The following is a 21,253-nucleotide window of genomic DNA, read 5'->3' on the forward strand; positions in this document are numbered from 1 at the left end:
AGAAGAAAAAGAATAAGCCACAACTTTAATGAAACTGTAAAGTGACCAATAGCCGTCAGCTCTTGCTGCTCCACTCGCCTCTCACTGAAGCGATTCTGCCGATGTTATTGGTTGACTCTTCATGTTGCTAGCTGCTCTTCTACATCGTTTCACGCCGCACTAGTTTAAACTGAAATGATCGTTTCGTCTTTAACGTCGCCAGTTAGTTTAAGCAGAAGCCCCCGTTTTGCTTTATTGCCTATAATAAATGCATATGTGAATATGGCAGCTTTTAACGTCCAATTCCCCGTGCGACCACACACATTTGTACGTATATCCCCAAACACAAGCCGATTAGTGACCCTTCAGGAAATAAAGCACAATTTTCGCCTTCGAAATAAAGCAAGTCTTGAAATACAAGTATAAATCAAAATATTTGTAAAATATATACATATGTATAGTTCCACTTTAGCTTCCTCAATACCACATATAAGGTCCTATCGAACGTTCTGTGAGATATTAATGCCCACTGTCATCAACCTGTTGCTAGAGAAAATAAAAAGAGCAGTAGAGCTACATATAAAAGGTACAAAATTTTACAAATATATAAAATTCTGGCGTATACCGATGATATGGATATAATTGGCCTCAACAACCGCGTCATTAATTCTGCTTTCTCCAGGCTAGATAAAACAGTGAAGCAAATATGTTTGGTGGTGAACGAGAACAAAACGCAATATCTCTTCTAATGAAAACAGAAACGGTCAGCGCATGCGTTTTTTGGCTCCTACGTCACTGTTGACAGTTATAACTTTGAGTTGTAGACAATTTAGTCTATCTTGGAACCAGAATCAACAACAACAACAATGTCAGCCTTGAAATTCAACACAGAATGTCATTTACCAACAACTGTTACTTCCGACTGAGTGAGATGAAAAGTAAAGGCCTCTGTCGACGAACCAAAACCAAACTCTACAAATCACTCATTATTCGGGTCCTGCGAAATGGTGCTGAAAAATGCGTTGAGACGGCACTATGAGTTTTCGAAAGGAAGGTTTTGCGGAAGATTTGTGCTTTTTTAAACATTGGCAGACGATGGAACGATGAGCTGTTCAAGTTGGCTAGGTCATGTTGTCCGAATGAACGAAAGCACTCAAGCTTTGAAGGTGTTCGATGCAGTATTCGCTGATGGAAGCAAAGGAAGGGGAGGAGCTCCGTTTAGTTAGAAAGATCAGGTAGAGAACAACTTGGTATTTCCAATTGGTGCCAAACACGATATTGTTGACTCGGCTATAATCGCGTAAGCGGTGTCTACGCCAAACCGTAGTAGCAATAGTAACACTGACATAAAAATAATTGTTCCAAATTATTAAATTAATTGTGTTTTTCTTTTACCACTGACAACAACTCAGAACTCCGATATTACTTTGAATTACAAAACTCGGAATCCCGAAAGTAATCATCTTTCTTGAAATATTAAATGTAATAAAATGTATTATTATTTAGGGTATATAAGGTATGGTGTAATAAAGGTATGGTATAAACACGGATTGATTTGGATAAAACGACAAAAATACTAATGAATATAGTATGTTCATAGTATGTAATAAAGTATATATTTAAAACGCTTTTCGTTGAAAAAAAAAATTAACTATGTTTGTTGTTTGAATCTTGTAATTTTTTTCGGGTTGCAATTATTAAAGCTTGCAAAACATTATAAGCATTAAAGCAAATTACATTGAAAATTTACAAACATTTGAAATCGAATTCGTGATCAAATGTGTGCAAAAATGTACAGAGTTTTTGAAAATAACTTTTTTAGGATAATTTGATATTATTAAAAGTAAAATGGTTTCACCATATTTGCAACACATAAAATATTTATATATATAAAATAATATATTGATATTTTTCACCTTAACAGTTAACTTAACCATAACCTGTTAAATCTACAATGTAAGAAATATTGAACTTTTCACTGTCGTGCACTTGAACGTTATTATTTATGTTCAAAAAATGTGGACGAAATTAATTTAAAAGTTTGTTCAATTTCCTTCAGGCACTACCTCATACTCTTACATACACACTTTTATACATAAACATGTTATATGTATTGTATATGAGTGTGTTACTTATAGCTTTTGCTCGCAAGCAACTTTGTTGCCATTTCATACTTTCGTCGAGGTTGAGCGTGAATGATAATGAACAATAAATGTTTAAGTATGAATAAGTGTTAAAGTACAAATATATTTAAAGAGGCAAGTAACAATATAAGTTTCGCCGCGAGTGTGTAAGTGTGTATGCACGTGCATTGCGGCGTCTGCTTTATACATATATGATAATTAATTTTCCACACTGTAATTACGCTCTAGGTTAATGTGGGGAGAAGATAAAGCCGAGATTGATGTGGAAGTGGCTGGGGAAGTGGTGGCGAGTAAAGGCTTTTCGGCGCTGTCGGCAATGCCGGTTTTGCTCCAATTCCCGCGTAAATATAATGTTCGTGCGCTCTTCACGTTTTTATTACATTTCAACTTTATTTATTCACTTTTTTCTTTTAACTAAGAAAAATCTACAAACCAATGTGCAGACATACCTTTATATATAAGTAAAGGTTTATGATTGACTTATGTATGTATGTATGCGTATACTTGACTGTATGTATGTATCTTGGTAAGTTTATGAGCAACAAGTACATGCAGCCAATTACTCCAAAATGTACTATAAACGAGCACATAAGAGCTTTTGTGTCTACATACACATACCCCATTGTATGAGCAACAGCGAAACTCCAGTCCACTGATAAGCAAACTGCGTGCATATCAATATAACGAAACATATTGAATTATATGTTCCATAAAATTAAACAATCTTCTGAATTTTATTGAATCATTTTAAATACATTGTTCGTAGATGTTGTAGAATGTTATATGGCCCCAATCTTTTGAACTTTCCCATATTTATGAGCTTCTTGGTTTAATTTTCGTTTAGATTGTCATTCGAAAAAGATCGGTGCTTACAAAAAACTGATTAGCGTCTCCTTAGTTTTCTCTCAAAGCAACGTTATTTTGTTTTTTTTTTTTGTATATCATATGTATATATTATGCATTCCAAAATAAATGAGTACATACACTATACTTTCGAATTTCATGAACTTAATCTCATTATAAGTATCAGCTAAATAGTAAGCTTTAAAACGGCAAGGACTTTAACATGAACTATTTTACTTTAAGCAAAAATAAGGATTAAAAGTTACAGAAGGAACTTCCAAGTCCAAGACCATCCAGCCAGCACGACAGGTTTAGTTCTTAAGTGTTTCGAAAAACATTAAAGTTTTTCGGATACAGGTGACTTAATCTTTCCTTTGAATTACATAGACAAAGGCGTTGGAATTACAAACGAAAAAAGCTTGTCAATAAATCTTGAATGTTAAACACACAAATGTACCATGAAAAGTTAGTTCGGAAATTATATCGTTGTCTTTGCTAATAATCCATGCCAAATTTCGTAAAGATATCTTAACAAATAAATAACTTTTCCATATATCCTATAGTGGTCTGTTATCGGCGGTTCCAACAAATGAGCAGCTTCTTGGGAGAAAAGGACATGTAGACAATTTCAGATCGATATCTCAAAAATATACAGGGGGACTGACCAACTCACGGCTAAATCGACTTAGCTGATTATTTATTTATACACGTTTCACGTACTTGTAGAACGGACCTGCCACAAAGTAATTATTATCTGTTCCTACCTATAGCAAATTATTTTGCTGGTAACAAAGTTAATTTTAACAGAAGCTTGTGAAAATCGACTGTCCCAGTTTTTTAGCAATAGGAACTTCCAACCACCCTACAGACAATATTCGGTGACTGTGACATAATGAAATTTTGAAGATCAATAGGGTTGTAACACTGGAGTTTCAAGGCTATTATTTTCATACGTGCAACATTAATTTTTAATACACTATTAATCTTCTAGTACCCAGGCTGCATCAGAAATCTTTCTATCAGAGGTTGCCATTAGATTTAAGTATAACGTCCTAACAAGATCCGTGGAATTTTGTAAGAACTTTAAGCCAAAGAACGTCCGAGTAGGACTTCAATAATCATATCCTCACTCGGACATTCTTTGGATTAATGTAGCCACGTGAAAATAAAATAAATTAATTAATGCAATTAAAAACAAGAAAAAACGTCGTTTGATCCCTATCAGAACTTTGATCGGTCAATTTGTATGGCAGCTATATGCCACAGTGACAGTGACAGACCGACGCATGGCTAAATCGACTTAGCTGATTATTTATATATACGCGTTTTCTTTTTGGTGTTACTTCCTGGCAAACTTAGCCCTGTCAAGGGTATGAAAGTCAGTTAAAATATGAATGAATGGTATATCTAGCTAAAAACTTCATTTTAAATAATCTGACAATTCAATATGATTTTAAATGGAATTTCAAAAGCAAGTCAATGAAGTTTATTCTACCGTTGAGTAAATACAAACCTAAGAATGAGCTTATGCACTTGTATTACTCGTATTAGTAAATATTTGTGGGTAACCAAATACAACAATACATGCAATACAATTTGTCCTGACAACTTATATGATAATTAGTAAATAAATTTGAATTTGTCTTTTATTGCATTCCAACTGAAACTTCTACTCTCCCTTCATTTGCTATTCCACACTCAAACGCACACACACATACAGAAACAGATGCATACTGAAAACTTTCTATTTTAATATTTTATAAAAATGCGAAAAAAGTGCCGTATGAATACTGTTGTGGCTGCGGTGGGGCAGGAAACATATGGGCCGCGTCTCACTGTGGGCGCGATGAGCGTGAAAAACAGCAAAAGTACACAGAACTTTTTCATTAAAGCACACACATGTATGTAAGTACTTATGTGTATCGCTGTGTATGTGTGTGTGGTCACACAATCACATAAAGTATGAAAAGCCGCGTGAGTGAGAATTTTTTCCAAATAAAATTTTTATGCTTGACAATTTGTTAATTATACCCTGTCAGGCGGTGTTCACAATATTTACAATTCTTCCACATTTTGAGGTTGCCACAAGCTATAAATACGCATGCATGAGTACATGTGTGTGTGTGTTTGCTGTAGCTCATCAACGTACTTATATATTGTATATGTATGTTTTCATTTGCAGCTCATCAGGAGAATGCATTGGAGTTTGTATGGGTATGAGTGTGTGTGTTTATCTTGTTTTAATTCTTTGTCATATTATTAAATTGCCGATGCTGGTGGCAAATTTGATGTTGTATGTGTTTTGTTGTTGCGCATTGACGATAAAATTGCCACTACTTTTGTTACATTCTCTATGCATGTACTTATAAATGCAATGTACGTATTTATGTATGTTTGTATATTTATGTATTACTAAATTCTTGGTTATTTATAATTCGAACAAATCTGTCAACATTTCCTTTGTCACTAATGGCAACAGTCTGTACTTGAATGTCTGCATTTTACGTCGCTTTTGAGCTTCGATTTTGTTGTTGTGTTTTTTCTTCTGTTTATTACATATTATAATTTTCCACATCGTTGACTAGTATAGCATTCAGTGTGAAGGCACTTATGATTATGATTGCCACTTTTTATTAAACCTTTTCTTGTAAAGTGATTTTTAGGTAGATATTATCGTTGAAAGAGAATGAGGCCAAGTATCTAGACGGTAGAAGGACGCTTACTTTATTTCCTATTCGTACTGCTACTCAACCCCAGAATATCTTTTTACAGTATATACCAGGATCTTACGTAGGTCTAGTAAAAATAAATCCAACAATATTCCAATAGATGGCTTTAAAAATCTCTATTTCGCTTTGTGTAGCTGCACTTGGATTACGATATATATCATTAGAAAGATAAGATATTGCACTAAAAATTGACTCAGCATTGTTTCAGCCTGCGTCAAAGATCGACACTAGCAAAAGGTGTGAGGACGCTTAGGTCCTACGACCATATAGAACAGTCTGAAGGAAGCAATCACCCAGAAGCGGCCAGCTGCAGCAATTGGAGAGGAATTATGTTCTATCAAGACAACGCTAGGTCACACACACAGCGATAATGAAAGTGGTTCTTATGCATCCAACTTATAGTACGGACCTGCCACCAAGTAATTATTATCTGTTTCTACCTATGGCAAATTATTTTGCTGGTAACAAAGTTAATTTTAACAGAGGCTTGTGAAAATCGACTGTCCCAATTTTTTAGCAATAGGGACAAACTTAAGTGTTAGTTGTTTCCAACCACCCTACAGACAATATTCGGTCTGATAACTGTGACATATTGAAATTTTGAGGGTCAATAGTTTTATAATACTGGAGTTTCAAGACTATTACTTTCATATATGCAACATAAATTTTTTATACACTATGAATTTTCTAGCACCCAGGCTGTATCAGAGATCTTTCTATCAGAGGTCGCCAATAGATTCGAATTCATATTTTTATAATTAGACTTTAGTATTGCATTATTGTATATAACGTCCTAGCAAGATCCGTTGAATTTTGTAAGAACTTTAAGCCAAAGAACGTCCGAGTAGGACTTCAATAATCATATCCTCACTCGGACATTCTTTGGATTAATGTAGCTACGTGACATGCTTTCATGTGCTCTTAGGTGATTACGTAGTAATTACTACAGATGCAATAAACTAAATTAATAAAGCAATTAAAAACAATAAATACGTCTTTTGCTCCCTATCAAAACTTAGATCGGTCTGTTTGTATGGCAGCTATATGCTATAGTGATTCGATCTGAAGTATTTCTTCGAAGAATACACTGTCGCACTGGACAATAACCCATGCCAAATTTGCTGAAGATATCTCGTGAAATGAAAAAAATTTCCATACAAGCACTTAATTCCGATCGTTCAGTTTGTATGTCAACTATATGCTATAGAGGTTCGATATCGACGATTCTGACAAATGAGCAGATTCTTGTGAAGGAAAGGACGTATGGAAAATGTTTAAAAACTTCGCGTATATACAGACAGATAGGCAGACGGACATGGCTAAATCGACTCAGCTCATCATGCTGATCATTTATGTATATATTTTATAAGGTCTCTGAAGTTTCGTTTGGTGTGTTTCAAACATCGTGGCAAACTTAATATACCCTGTTCAGGGTATAAAAATCTGAAGTGAAGGGGTAAAAATATATTAAGAACAAATGAACTATTGAAATATTTACGGATGTAGAACTGGAACTAGAACGAATTTTTCAAACGAGTTCTGGGTTACGAATCAGTTTGGTGTAGTTGATTTTTAAAAATTTCCTCTTTGCAAACAAACTGACACAATTTTCAACTTTCCTGTTAAGGACTCAGCTTTGAATGAACAAACGGTACTTCTATTTATAATCTACATAGCTTTCCACTTTATAAGTAAAGGCTCTCTTAAAGTAAAAGAACAATGACTTCTCCCAAAAAATCTTTATTAAATACAGTTTCTTGCACTATCTTAAGGCGATCCCAGACAAAATATCACATCAAAAGAGCTAGTAAATTTTAGATGCTAAACGTGTGCGTTTATAAATGTAAAATTGTCAGCTTTTTGAAAATTGAATTACCTCAACGAGTTTAAATTCCAAAGATAACAGCTAAACTCAAAATTTATTGCCTAGAGATTAGGCATAAACAAAAACAAAAACGTAAACACGCTTTGCAATGAACTCGATATCACAGTTCTCGGCCGAAGACCGAATTGTGTGCCAGTCATATCCGTAAACCCGATGTCCTCCCTACACTCATGTCACACCGGCAGCGAGGTCAGTTTGAGTTACGATCCAAAAACTACCACGTCACACATGTTTTGTTTTTGTTCATTTTTTCGGGCTGAATTTTGCAGCGCATTCAGCTATGAATTCCAAAGCTCACGACTTATTTAGTTGGTTTTTGCCAGCCTTTTCATTTTAATACTGACTGCTGTAGTCCTTTTTCGCCAAAAATCAACAAAAACCAAAAAAAAGCCAACAATAAAGCCATTGTTTTGCTCGTAGACGCTGACAAAAGCGACGGAGCGGTGAAGCGGACAGTAACAATTGCTCCTGTGGCATGACATTTAGAATTGCCGAAGCATGAAATCATATACCACATTTCACATGATTTTTTTTACACACTTTTATTGTTCTAAATTTCCCTCCTCGACATTTTTATTTGTACTCGAAAGAATTATATTAACCAAAGAGTGCAATTGTGCTTGGTGCGAAACTCTGCTCGACTACACTGAACCCATCACCAGCACCGCCACCACAAACAGACCCAGCACATATGACACTTCGGGTGTTTTCACCAGCGGTGGGGCGCTGTCACATACACCTGCTCCGGTGCAGATGTGTGGTAGTTGTATTTGTATGAACATATGCGCTTCATTCTGCTGTTAGGACCACAAAAGTTAGGCGCTTGGTTGACTTTTACTAGTTGCTGCAGAGGTTGCTGTGGCTTTGTGGTGCTTGCGGAACTTGCGGTTCAGTGGTTGGTTGGTTATAAATAGTGCTCTACCTTAAAGTGATTTTCTCACCTGCAGCAATTGGTAGTTTGGTTCGTAGCGCACTTTAAGCCACCAAAAAATATTGAGCGTTGACTCAATTTGAGTTAGTCACACATAGCGGTAAACCAGACACAGTGTGTGCACCTGAGCGTATGACGCACACAGCCTCAAAATATGTAATCAAATGTTTCAGCACGTGTTTGCGGGTGAGCGAAGTGATTGGGCTTCTAGTACACTGTTAAGAATTATTTTTATAACTGAAAAGAAGAGAAAAGCGAAATTTGTGTTTACCCTTTAACGATGTCCTATAAGAACACGAAGATGTTGAGGTGATACAAAAAGCGCTTATCAATCACTTTGGCACTTTTTAGTGGAAAAAGTTCTTTGTTGTCGTGATAGATAGGTAAAGTTATGTTTTGAAATAAAAACTAGTCAATGGCCTGAATAAGCGCTCACAAAAATAATACAAATAATCGTTAATGCCTGGAGTGAGATAATGGTGCTTGTAACAGCTTCTAATCTCTAGATCAGGAGCGGTAAGGTGCTTCATCGACTTGGTAGAACCAAAGCCTTTAGTTAGTTTTCGAAAATATAAAAAAACAACATAAAAACTTTTAAATAAGCAACTCCACTTACGGCGGTCTATTATGTAATACTGAAAGTATTTCCTGCATATTTTTGCGGTACAACAAAAGTAAATGTTATCTTGCACATCTTAATATTTCCCCTTAAGCCTGATGTCAAAAACTTTAGTCAAAGAATAACTCTTTTGATTTAAACTTCGCATGCTCAATACAAACGAAGCTAATTATTTTCTTAAAGATAAAACAAAACAACAACAATTACACAAACTCAACCCACTCCGTGGAAATTTGGATTGTTACTCAACTTTGTGCGCTGTAGGTTTCATTATTTATAACGGAACATTCTTTATCTATTTTTATCTAATAAGACTTTAGTCGAGGACAGTGTATGGTTATTTCGGGAATATTTTAGTTCTAATTTTGGCGACACTCAAAGTCGAACTCATGCAGTGAATATAAGAAATTAGACTATATGTGTATGTGTGTTTATGTACAAATGTTCATAGGTGCAGTGAAACCCATGCAAACAATTTTTTATTTAAACAGTATTTGAATAATCTATTTATAATCTCTGCGGAGGTGCAAGTTTCCAACTATTTACATGTGTTGTAAACATTTAATTTAGAGAAAAAATGTATATACAGAATTTTAATTTTTTTTTGTATTAATATTTTCTACTCAATCATATATGTTATTTAGAGCGACTTTCGGGTTTGTATTCCAAACCGATTTTTTATAATAAAATAAATTTCAAAAAAAAAAACATTGATAAATTGTTAAGACAGTTAAAAAATGTGTTGATTTCTGGCTTATACCATACCTTAGGGTCCTAAACACATTAATCAATTGGTAGAAAAAACAATTTTCTGGTCCAAATCGCTTCATTTTTAAATCGGGAACCGATGGAACTCGGAGACCCACTTTATCATAAACAATTTACTGTCTAATTTTTGGTGAATTTTATTGTGTTTGTTTTTGAGAAAAATTTATGAAAAACTAAAAACCTAAGTACTTTACTCGTTAGCCTTATGTAGATTAATATTCCATTTTTCATTTCGTTTCGGAAATCACGAGTTCCTAGAAGCATAGCCGCCCGTAGAGGCCTTCTACAAAAATTAGTTCCTAAGATTGCTCTCGTAGCAGCCATTTTTTTTAGCGGTATATCAATATACATTTTTTACACATTCAAAGACATGTTTCTGCAAAATTAAAAGTGAGAAACTAAATTCCTCTTTACTCCCAGAATAAGTTATCAAAGTCGAGCCTTTTCCGAGGGTTGTAGAATGACCTAATTTCTTAACAAAGCTTAGAAATGTATACCTGAAGTTTTATTCACCAGAAAAATATAATAAAAACTTTCTTCAAAGAAAACTCTTGACCAAATATTTTTAATAATTTTTATAAAACATTTTAAAATAATACAAAATTAATAATTGCAATATAAATTTTCATATTTTTTTACATTCGACTTTTTTAAAGAAGTAGACCCCCTTACAAAAAACAAGTTAGAAATCTGAACTCGGTCAATTTTACCACAAAGCACTTTTTCTCCCAGTGCATATTTCGAGTTGCGCAATGTTGAAAAATGTAATTGTGGCTTGTCGTAAGCTTAAATTTAATTAGTTGACAACGTTTTGAAAATCTGCCGCGTAAAATCGCGTACTTTATAATTCAACCATCTCACCTACAAACACAGACACACACACACACTTGAAATCAGTCTCCCCTCAAGACGCTGCGCTCATTATCTCGTCAATTCGCTGAGTAAATTTAACTGTGAATTGGTTGATTGCATGCCTATGTGTGTGTTTGGTAGTGTGCATGTGTGCGTTGTTTTCTTAGTCCTACATATGTTTGCACAATAATTCGGGCCTTATTGGGTAGGTGTATGGGTGTGTGTTATAATTGTTTGTGCTGGCAATTGATTTCTAAGTGACAAGCAACATCTACTTCGACAACACCAACAAACGACACAACACAACATAACGGCAACATGAACTGACAACGAAATTACAATTTAATTTAAACCTCCCACCTACCCGCATCGTTACCTCTCCACCTCTGCATATCTTGATCTCCGTGTTATCGAGATGTGGTGGCAATCATTTCATCTGCCAGCTGACATATTGACACATTAGGTTAGATTGTGATTGTGTGAATATGACAGATGCGATAATGTGTACAATTAATTGGAGGCCCAAATACTACACATACATACATGCATTCATTCATATGTGAGACATTTTCGGGAAATCAATAGGTATCAATGTCTGATATGGAAATGTATGAGCTATATATCGGTCAATTTGTGACTTCTAGTATTGAAATTCGGGGAGAATATGTTTGTGCTGACAGGTAAAAAAAATGCCTAAAATAGGTAAAATCGGGTCAATACTTCCCTTAGCCCGCTTATACCTAATATAAATGTTTTCTAACTTCCGGTTGACTTTATTCCGCATCTCTCGTTCAATATGTAAGGAGTCTTAATAAAATTCAGAAAGGAGCAATAGTGTATATTCTGACTGTGAAAGAGAAGAAAAGAAAAATAATGTTATACTTAATTAAAATATAGACGAATTCGTAGTTCTTTGCTATAGAAAAATAATTATAGCAACATTGTAACTTGGAAAATGTTGTTTTAATGGAAAAATAATTATTTCAAAAATATAAAAAAGAAACCAACGTAAAGATCGGAGGTCCGATTATGAATTTTCTGATTTATTATATTTATTATTGAGTAATGTTCGAGAGTGTAACGCCCAGAAACCATTTAAAAATATAAACAATCCCGAAACACCAAAGCATATAAATATGAAAAACAAACATTTAGCAATAGATTACGTTCCTCACATGCGTACATACTCGTACATATGTTATTTCTATTTCTTCAAATTAATAACACGCAATCCCTTTAATATCTAGTTTAACCACAAGTGGCTTATTAATGTATATGTTTGTATAATTTCATCAATACTCATGTCTACGCAATTCCTAGAAGTCGTCATGAATATTGTTAGCTGAAATATTTGAATATACTTATATATGGTCTTAAAGCATGTATGAATATTTCCCAATTTGCTACGCATATGAATTCAGTTGAGATATTTGTTGACGGTTAATGTAACGGCCGTCGAACTGTGTCATAACGGCTGTTATCGCCGTTAATGTTCGTCTCCTGTCAGTTGACAGTTGTTGATTCATTGATTGGTATTTTGAGCCCTCAAAACATGACCGAGATATTGAGAAATCAACTGATAGCTGGCAAAGGCTTATATTTGAAATATGCCTGAGCATGTAATCTCAAAATCAAACTAATTCGTGTGTACTGGCATACATACAAGTATAGCATTTATTCCTACATATTTATTGGCTTATGGGCATATTTTAATGGAAGCTTTGTACCAACATTTGCTTCAACAAGTTCGAGGCATTATTGCACGTGTGCCGAACAAAATACAAATGTATTTGTATGTTTGTTTGTGTGTGCGCTTGCATATGCCATACATGCTGGCTGAAATTATAATAATAATATAATCAATTTCTCTTTATTTGCGAAATTGTAGACGTGTGCTTGGCATGTGGCAGGAGCGAACTGAGTGAAAAGCACTGCGAAATGTACAAAATGCGCAAAACATGTGGCTGCGAGCTACAAAAAAGCGAAATCAAATTCAAATTAAGCAGCACAAATTAAATTTCAATCATTAATATTAATCGCCGATATCATGAACATAAAAACAATACCAACAATTATGACAACGTTAATATTAAGAATAATAATGACCATAATTACTTTAACCAGAATATCAAATGAATCTGACTGAAAAATTAACATCATATTATTTGTGAAAAGCTTAATTTCTTTAATTTAATTATTAAAAAAAAATTACGTGCTTATTATTATATTAAGTTTTAATATTTCATATATTAATAAGAGCACTTAAAATTGAGTAAAATGGCAAAAAATTAGGCTTAGTTCAAAACCGCATAAAGGTGTGATTTATAGAGATATAAAACTTTCATTTCAAATAAACCACAGAAAAGTCAATAAAATTACCAAAATTCTGGCTTTATATTAGCAACAGTTTGAACCGAATTCCATGCACGTTGAAAACGATTCTATTGATTTAAATTCTTACTTCCCAAAAAACGTAGTTCAGCGGTTCTGAATCGCATGCCCAAAGTGAGCAAGTGACGAGGCACATTAATGTAATTCTGAGCGAAAAGTTCATTTAATATCTCTTGCTCGGTCACTTAGCCTTTAGAACTCTAGTACTGACGTGGGGCCCCCCACAATTGCAATTTATTTGTCGGTAGCATTTTCCACAAAAAAAATTTTAATTAAAAAAATATTTGAAAAAATGTCTCTTATCTACATGCTAGTTTAGACAATAATGAGGAAGTGAATGGCGATCGTTACATGAACCATCCAATAATGTTGCATTATCTTAAAGCGAATATTGAGCACATCACTCTGAAGATAAAAAGTATTCACAAGAACTTAAAAAAAGTTTAATTAATAAGTTTCCATGAATAATTGAAAACTTTGACTTTTCATTTTCTAATTTTCTACATAAAGAATTTAATAAATGGGTCTACCAGTTAACCCAAAATTTAATATAGTAATTCCTTATACCCCTAAATGTAGGCAACATTCTCAGTATCAACATTTGTAAAACCCAAAGAGTGAAGTGTTTTCTAACAAAACAACCAACATGAATTTTTCCGTTATATGTACGAGTACATATTCACATATACACATTATTAGAAAGTCTCACACTTCGAGGCGGTCCGTTTAACCAAAAGCAAATTTATTACGAATGTGCAGCATCTCACCTCTAAATACAGCGGAGCACTCATATATATTAATAAATATATAGAAATATATTTGTCTGTATGTATATAAGTACATTGAAGCTGTTTATCCCTAAATGGTAGTATTAATCGCTGGAAATGCCTACAAAAAGTTGTCACGCCAATGATTCCACTTAACGAACTGTAACGGCAGCATTAACCCATGCAACGCCAACAACAACAATAACCAACGTGTATGTTTACAATCAGCTTCACACTGTATAGACTTGTAGTAAGAGCCGAACGCTCGACGCTTAAATCGAGGCGAGACAACTGACATGTGTGGGAAAGACGTGATCAGTCATATTGACAATATGAACATGACAGCGCAGAAGTACGGCAGATAAACGGACACACAAATATGTATATGAGTATGTTTATAAATATGTCATGTAAGTATGAGAAGTATTTATCACCAAGTTTGAGATGAGCAGCGACACAATCAACTGCGAGTAAGCCACCATGGAGCGTGGCTTTCATGTACTCGTATGTATCTATATATATATATGTATGTGGGGCTGTATTTTTGTATAAAACTGCATAAATCTTTAATTGTAGCACAGGCAAAAATATATGAAGATATACATATATGTGTATATGTACATATACATATGCAATGTAAAGAGTTTGTACTGATAATATACAAGTATATGGATATATGTAAGTGTGAGTGTGTAAAACTTGTAAATCATTTCAAATATACATATGTAAGCGTTCATTTGTCCACCTTAATATCAACAAAAGCTTATAAATGGAAAATCGAAAAGATTAAAAAATGAAGAAAATGTGAAAATACTTTTCCATTTTTCATGCCATTTTAACCACACTGGCATGGTGAAAGTTAATAAATAATATGTTTTCTTTCGAGATTTTTCTCATATTTTTCATATTTATTTCACAAAGTGTAAATATGAACTGCCGTTACCTGCTGGCTGACAATTTTTTAATTATACTTTGCACGTTGGTGCGTGTGAGTCTTTCGTTCAAACTGTTGGCCAAGAATTTAAAATTGTCATGTTAAGAGCTTCAGTTGAAGGCTTCTTTAATATCTCAAAAAAATAGAAAAATAAAAGCCTTTTTAAAAGTTATTCTTATATTTTTAAAAATCCCAGCAACTTTTCCCTACAATAAATGCCCTGGTTGTGCTTTAATTCATGAAGCTGATGCTGGAGATGTACTCGGGAAACATATGACCCAAAGTATGTAATCAAAACGTAGGGATCCAATTAAGCGGCTCTGCCAACAAAGTTTTCTTTCTCAGTCTCCGATACACGATTACATCCCGTTCGTGTTTATTTTCTGCCAACGCACACACACACTCTTTTGATAACTATTAAATTTTCGATATTCGCTTCAGTTCACTAGCTTTAAAGAAAGCTTTTATTCAACTTCAGTTTGAACAGGAAATACACACACAATCCAAGCATTGTGCGCTAAATTTTAATGTTACGGCTATAAGGAAATTATGCAAATCGATGGAGGAGCCCATTCACTCACTTCATTTATGTGTTTACACCATAAATTTGCATAAAAACAAAAACATAGCCTTTGGATTATGAGAAAAGAGATTGTTGACTTTTGGCAAATAATGCTTAACGCGCTGCCAAATTTAGCGAATAAATATCTTGAGCAACGCTCCAATGAAGCAGCGGCACTTATCGGTATACAAAAGATAACAGTATTCTTATATAATGACAACAGAGGCGCTCGGAATGAAATCCCACACAGTTGAAAGACCAAAATGTTTTTTGTTTACATCTCAATTTGACATTGAAATAATATTACATAATGTTATTAGAAAAAAAAAATAATCGACAGATCGTTTTAGTGGTTATATGGACGAGTTGAGATGATATGCACTCTTGTACCCAAGATTTTGAAAGCTTTAAACGTTTGGCCAGCCAACTTTCTTATTAACTGAAATCGAATTCCGCTGTAACCATCTCTTAAAAATCTTATAAATGGAAATATCTCCCTTATATTTTACTAGTGGGAGCAGAGACTCAAGGGCGAGGCAAACAATGTTTTGGTATTTTAGACCAACTGTTTCCAGTTCTTCAAAATTCCTGAGAAATATAATATTATTCCTTAACAAGAACTCGAAGGTGTTGGTGACACAACTACGATACTCGTATATTCATTATAACCATTTATGATTATCGAAATATAGAGATTTTTGTGACTTGGAAATGGTCGGAATACTAAAAATTCCACTACTAGCTCACATGTTCTTTAAAATGGTTTTGATTTCTAACTAAAATACAGTAAGCACTGCACTAAGCAGGAAAATAAGACTATACATATCTTATAAAAGTTAAAAACACACAGTTTCGGTGAAGAACTTTTATACAATTTTTACTAAAATGTTCTGTGAGTTTTTGGATATGAGAAATCATCACTTATTTACCATTTATTTCTACCAGAAATGATCATGTTAGAATATTTAATACTTTTTGATTTATTTCCCAATCCAATCCAACCCAATTTTTCCCAACTTCCGTGAATTTAAGATCGGTGTGCTAACAATATCTAACGCCATGCCTTCTGAGTTAACCGAGGCTGTGAACGATGCTTAATGGAACAGGGCTCGCTTTACGAAACCGATTATGAATTGGTAGTATGGGGAAGAGAGAATAAGAAATGTTATGGTGGTTTCGGATTTAAAATTGAAAAGATAGCAATAGAGTTAATTTTTGTTCCCTTCGTTTTTACTAAGCTATGCATCCAAGGAGCTTGTCTCTTTTACACCTTCCGTAAGAAAACATTTTTTCTAGAAGTCAAAGTATTTTTTTATTTAATAGGTTATTGATATTCGCACAACTAACAGAATACGAAATATGGGGATATACAGTTGTCGGGAGCGATCATAAATAATTTGAAAGACAACAATACAGATATTAACAAATAATCTGACTTTGCACGATAAAAATAATTACTTAAGACACTTTTCTAAAGTTCTTTCTATAAAACTCACTAAAAAATAAAAACTAACTTAAATTTAGTAATTTTAGGTATTCCGGAAACTTGTAAAATTATAAAAACAATTAAGTTTTATAAAAAATCTCATCTGAAGTTTCTATAAATTGCATCAAAGTTGAAAGAAAAAAAGTTTTTTTAGAAGTTATACTAATTTATTTTGTCGACATCAAGCAGGCTGACAACTCTTCTATTTCAAACGATGGACACAGATTTAACTCAGCTTTTTTGTGAAAAATCACATCATTAACTTCCATGACCCATATTCTGCAACAACAGATGTGACATTTTAATTAATTTTAAGTAATAAACAAAAAACGCACGCCTCCAGCACGAGTGATTGACTTATTATGCAACAATTTGACAACTTCAATTACCGTAAACTGCAAGCAAGCAGCGACAAGTAGAAAAAACACTTTAACTCAGACACACAGTCTAACACATACACAGATATAATATAATATAAACAAGCCTTTATGTGGGTAGCAACAAAGTATGTTGTGTGTGAGTGTGTGTATGTGAGTGCCAAAGTGTCAAGCAACTGGACCCTTGAAGTGAAACTCAGCAAAATTGCTTGATTTATATGCAGAATAATGCAAGAGCGTGGAAATTAATCAAATAATGTGCAGGGTAAATAGTAGATGAAAAGCAAGAAGTTTAAAGACCAAGAAGTGGCTGGCGAAACAAGTTAGGCAAACAAACAGCCACAAATTTGCCATGCGGCATTCGCAATGCATTGAGCAATCAAAATTCATTGACGCACCGCGCGAAAAAATTACTAACTGCCAGCGGCGCGACGGCCAAGTTGTACAACAAAAAAAAAATTGCAAGAAAAAGAAGCCGTGGCCAGAGAATGAACAAAAATCAAAGAATTGAGCAAACAAAAATGCAAACTACTTATGCATAACTTACGAAAAACCTGCAGAAATGTCTGCCACAAGTAGGAGCGAGTAGCGATTGCGTCAAACAGTCAGCAAACAAACAGCGGCTGCCACTCCCTAGTCTGCGGAGGTGGTGCAATGGACGAAGCGACGCACCGAAGACGCTGCGGGGTTATGGTGGGGGTTGCGGTGGTAGCTGTGGAGGCGGCGCTGGAGCTCTGAGCCAACCAGCTGGTGCAAGAGGATAAGCATGTGCGCCGTACGGCATTAAAATTCTGCAGAAATGCAGAAAAAATACACCAACATATAAAAAACATAAAAACAACAACAACTACAGCAAGTACAGCAAATACACTTGCGTATGTCAACAGAGCGTTTAATGTGAAAATTAATTTTCCTTCATGCGAGCGCGTGCATATGTGTGTGTGTGTATGCGCGCCGTCTAACTGATAAGCATGCAAGTCAGGCACATAATATGCATCCCCCGTTCAGCGCTCCTTCACCGCGCACACATCAGCTGAATAAGTAAATCGTATAAATAAATGCCTTGCGAATACGCAAATAAACACAGCGTTAAAAGGAGCAAAAAATCCTTTTCCAAGCGAAAGTAAAAATTCATAAAAGTCAAGTACATAATGATCGCAGCAGAAAAAACGCTAAGCTAAGGACAGAGCAACGGCGAAGCTGCAAATGCGACGCACTGCAAGACGCTGAAGAGTCCAAGACAATTTGCCGCTACTAGAATATGCATGCAGCGGCAGCAGACCATTTCTGGAGCCATGCTCGGCACATAGAAATCAACACATATATACACATATATGTGAGTGTGTGCGAGTGTGCGTGCGCTTATATGGCCAAGAAATTGAATAGAAATTAAATTTAGTTGGAAAAATACGACGGCGACCACCAACACGACAGCGGCAATGCCAGCGCCTGTCGTCGCAGCCGCAACGCCAACGCCGCGCCGACACTTGCGGTAGCTAGATAAGACAAATGCCGCGCGCCGACAGCTAGACAGCGTAAGACAAGCGGCAAACATGGCATTGGAGCGAGCGTGCTTCATCGCGTCCACATGCTTGTGAGGTGGCGACAACTTTGTGACCAATTGTCGTTGTCGTTGCCACTGTCACTGTCGTCGCTGGATGGTCATGGTTGCGCATAAAGCAGCCAGCAACAACAAAACAGTCTGTTGGTTGTGTCGCCATTACTGGACGCTGGACGCGTGAAAGCATGAATTCATTTAAAATTCTGCGCACACGCATTTGTGCACAGAGCCACAGCAGCCATGGTCGCCGCCGTCGTTGTTGTCTACCTTGCCGCCACTGTTTTGTTGAGCGCTTACAAAGCTTTTGTGTCTGCCTGTGCACTTACTTAGAGTGATTGCACTGTGAGAAACTGAGTCTCTGAGGAGATTATAAACAGTGTTAATTTCACAAATACTATTCTGTACTGTTGCCGATCATCCTGTGGCAGGAATGCACGTTTTTTATAACGTGATTTTTTTTAGTTTCGGGAATCTACTAAATCTTGATAATGGTAATTTTTTTTTTTTAATTTTTGGAATCCACCAAATTTTGGTAATAGTAGGCTCGCGGTTCTCTATGCGAAACAGTAAAACGATTCTGGTTGAAGAGGAACCGAATAATATTTTTCCACTTTTAGTACAAAACATAATATCAGGTCGAGCGTACCCATCTTATTTTGTGAAATTTTCACATAAGCCGGCAAATGTGTACGGAGTCAAAGTGGTCGTAAGACGGTAATCACAATATTGGGCGTGGATGATCTAGACGAAGATATGAGCAGATTTCTCCCAATCACTAACAAGAAAGAACACTAGTGGGGGGCCTCAATTTTCCACCAGAAACTGATAACATCGAGATCTTTATTCTATTCTTATCGAAACTCAATTAGTAAAGAATAAATTATGAATTAGACAATCGATTTGTCAAGAGCTTATAAATAAAATTGAAAGATTGCACAAATAGTTCAAATAGATTGGTAGAGTGCCACCAAACAAATGCTACGTTTGTGAGTGTACATAAACGCAAAAAAAGAAAAACGTAAAATACTTACACGTTTTTCAGCTGCTGTTGTTGTAGTAACTTTTGTTAATTTCATTCAATTTGGTGCTTTAAAGTTTATATTGTAGTTTTTGCACTTTCTGCACTTTCATTAATACAATACGCATTAGCTTATTATTATTGTAATATAATTGTGTATTCTTGTTGTATTATAATTGATTTCTTGTTACCAGATTGCCACCGTTTTCGAACGCAGCTCTCCTGCATTTTGCGGCTATTAACGCTTTTTATTGCGAATTAGTGTTATGATTTATTGTTGTTTTTGTCGCAAACAGTTTTACTGAACTACAAGTATATATACAAACATGTCAAGCATGATTTTATGTACATATATTATCTTTTAAACCTTGTACACAAATTCATTTTCACTGCGCATAAAATTTAATATCACATTTTTTTCTATGCAAATTCATTATTTATTGCTTCACTTTCATTAGTCGGTCTTTAGTTTTGAATTAATTTACAATTAAATACATAAATAATTGCAAAGAAATTGTTTTGGCTTTTATATTTCTTTTTTTGCTTTTTGACATATTCACTATTTTATTGAATTACATTAATTAAAAAGCCATGTATCATGATTACTCGGATAAAATGAAAAACAGCGACTTTATTGAAGTAACACGCGCTCACGCGCATTTACCTTAAAACAACTGCACGAATGCCGACACGCATGTCTTGGCACAGTGTTTTATTTTAGAAACACCATCACACATACTCATGGCTATATGATTTTGTAAAGTACTGTTAGAGAACTCTTTGAATACTCTATAGTGGGCTGTTGGATCCGAACTATAAATTAGAAAAATATATACTCCCCCGAGTTTCAGTCGTACCTTGCTCGATCGGGCTTCTCCTCCAATATAGTATTTCATATGTGCTTTGATTCTACAAGAGTTAAATTGCTTTTAAGAAGATTTTTTCTTGCTAGAAATGCGATGAAGAGTTTGCCACTCTGTACCTTAATTTGTTTTAGAGGAAGCAATTTGGCCAGTTACATTTTCAAATTTAGTTTTATATTTAGTTGCTATAAGAAATATTTCTGTGAGACGTATTATATGGTATATACTTGTATGTAGCTTCGGTATAGTCATAGTGAACGTTTTTTCCTATTTCATAATTTTTTATCTCTGATATATCTTTAGAGTTGATTTCCTACCGACTTTATATTAATTGTTTATTGTCCCGAGTTGTTAGTCCTATTCTAAACAGGTTTACTAGACAAATTTTACCAAGTTTCGTGAACACGTGTTTTCTTCTCTGTAAATTAAAGAATAAAATACTTAAATTGGGTAACTCCAATGGACCATTAGCTTACATATTGATTACAATTGATTGATTGGCTTTTTTAAATGAATTGTTCAGAAAGTTACAACTCGAGAAAAG

The 21,253-nt window shown here is 34.7% G+C and overlaps 1 protein-coding gene across 1 annotated transcript in view; it reads right to left on the minus strand.

Moving 5' to 3' along the window:
- Nucleotides 1–21,253, minus strand: part of LOC106620999 (uncharacterized) — a 65,369-nt gene that overhangs the window by 38,045 nt on the left and 6,071 nt on the right. Inside the window, exon 2 of the mRNA XM_070111310.1 lies at nucleotides 19,860–20,152. The gene's annotated coding sequence lies outside the window, so the exon portion shown is untranslated. The remainder of the gene's footprint in view (nucleotides 1–19,859; nucleotides 20,153–21,253) is intronic.

Source organism: Bactrocera oleae, chromosome 6 (genome assembly GCF_042242935.1).
Source record: "Bactrocera oleae isolate idBacOlea1 chromosome 6, idBacOlea1, whole genome shotgun sequence".
In the NCBI taxonomy this organism is placed as follows: domain Eukaryota; kingdom Metazoa; phylum Arthropoda; class Insecta; order Diptera; family Tephritidae; genus Bactrocera; species Bactrocera oleae.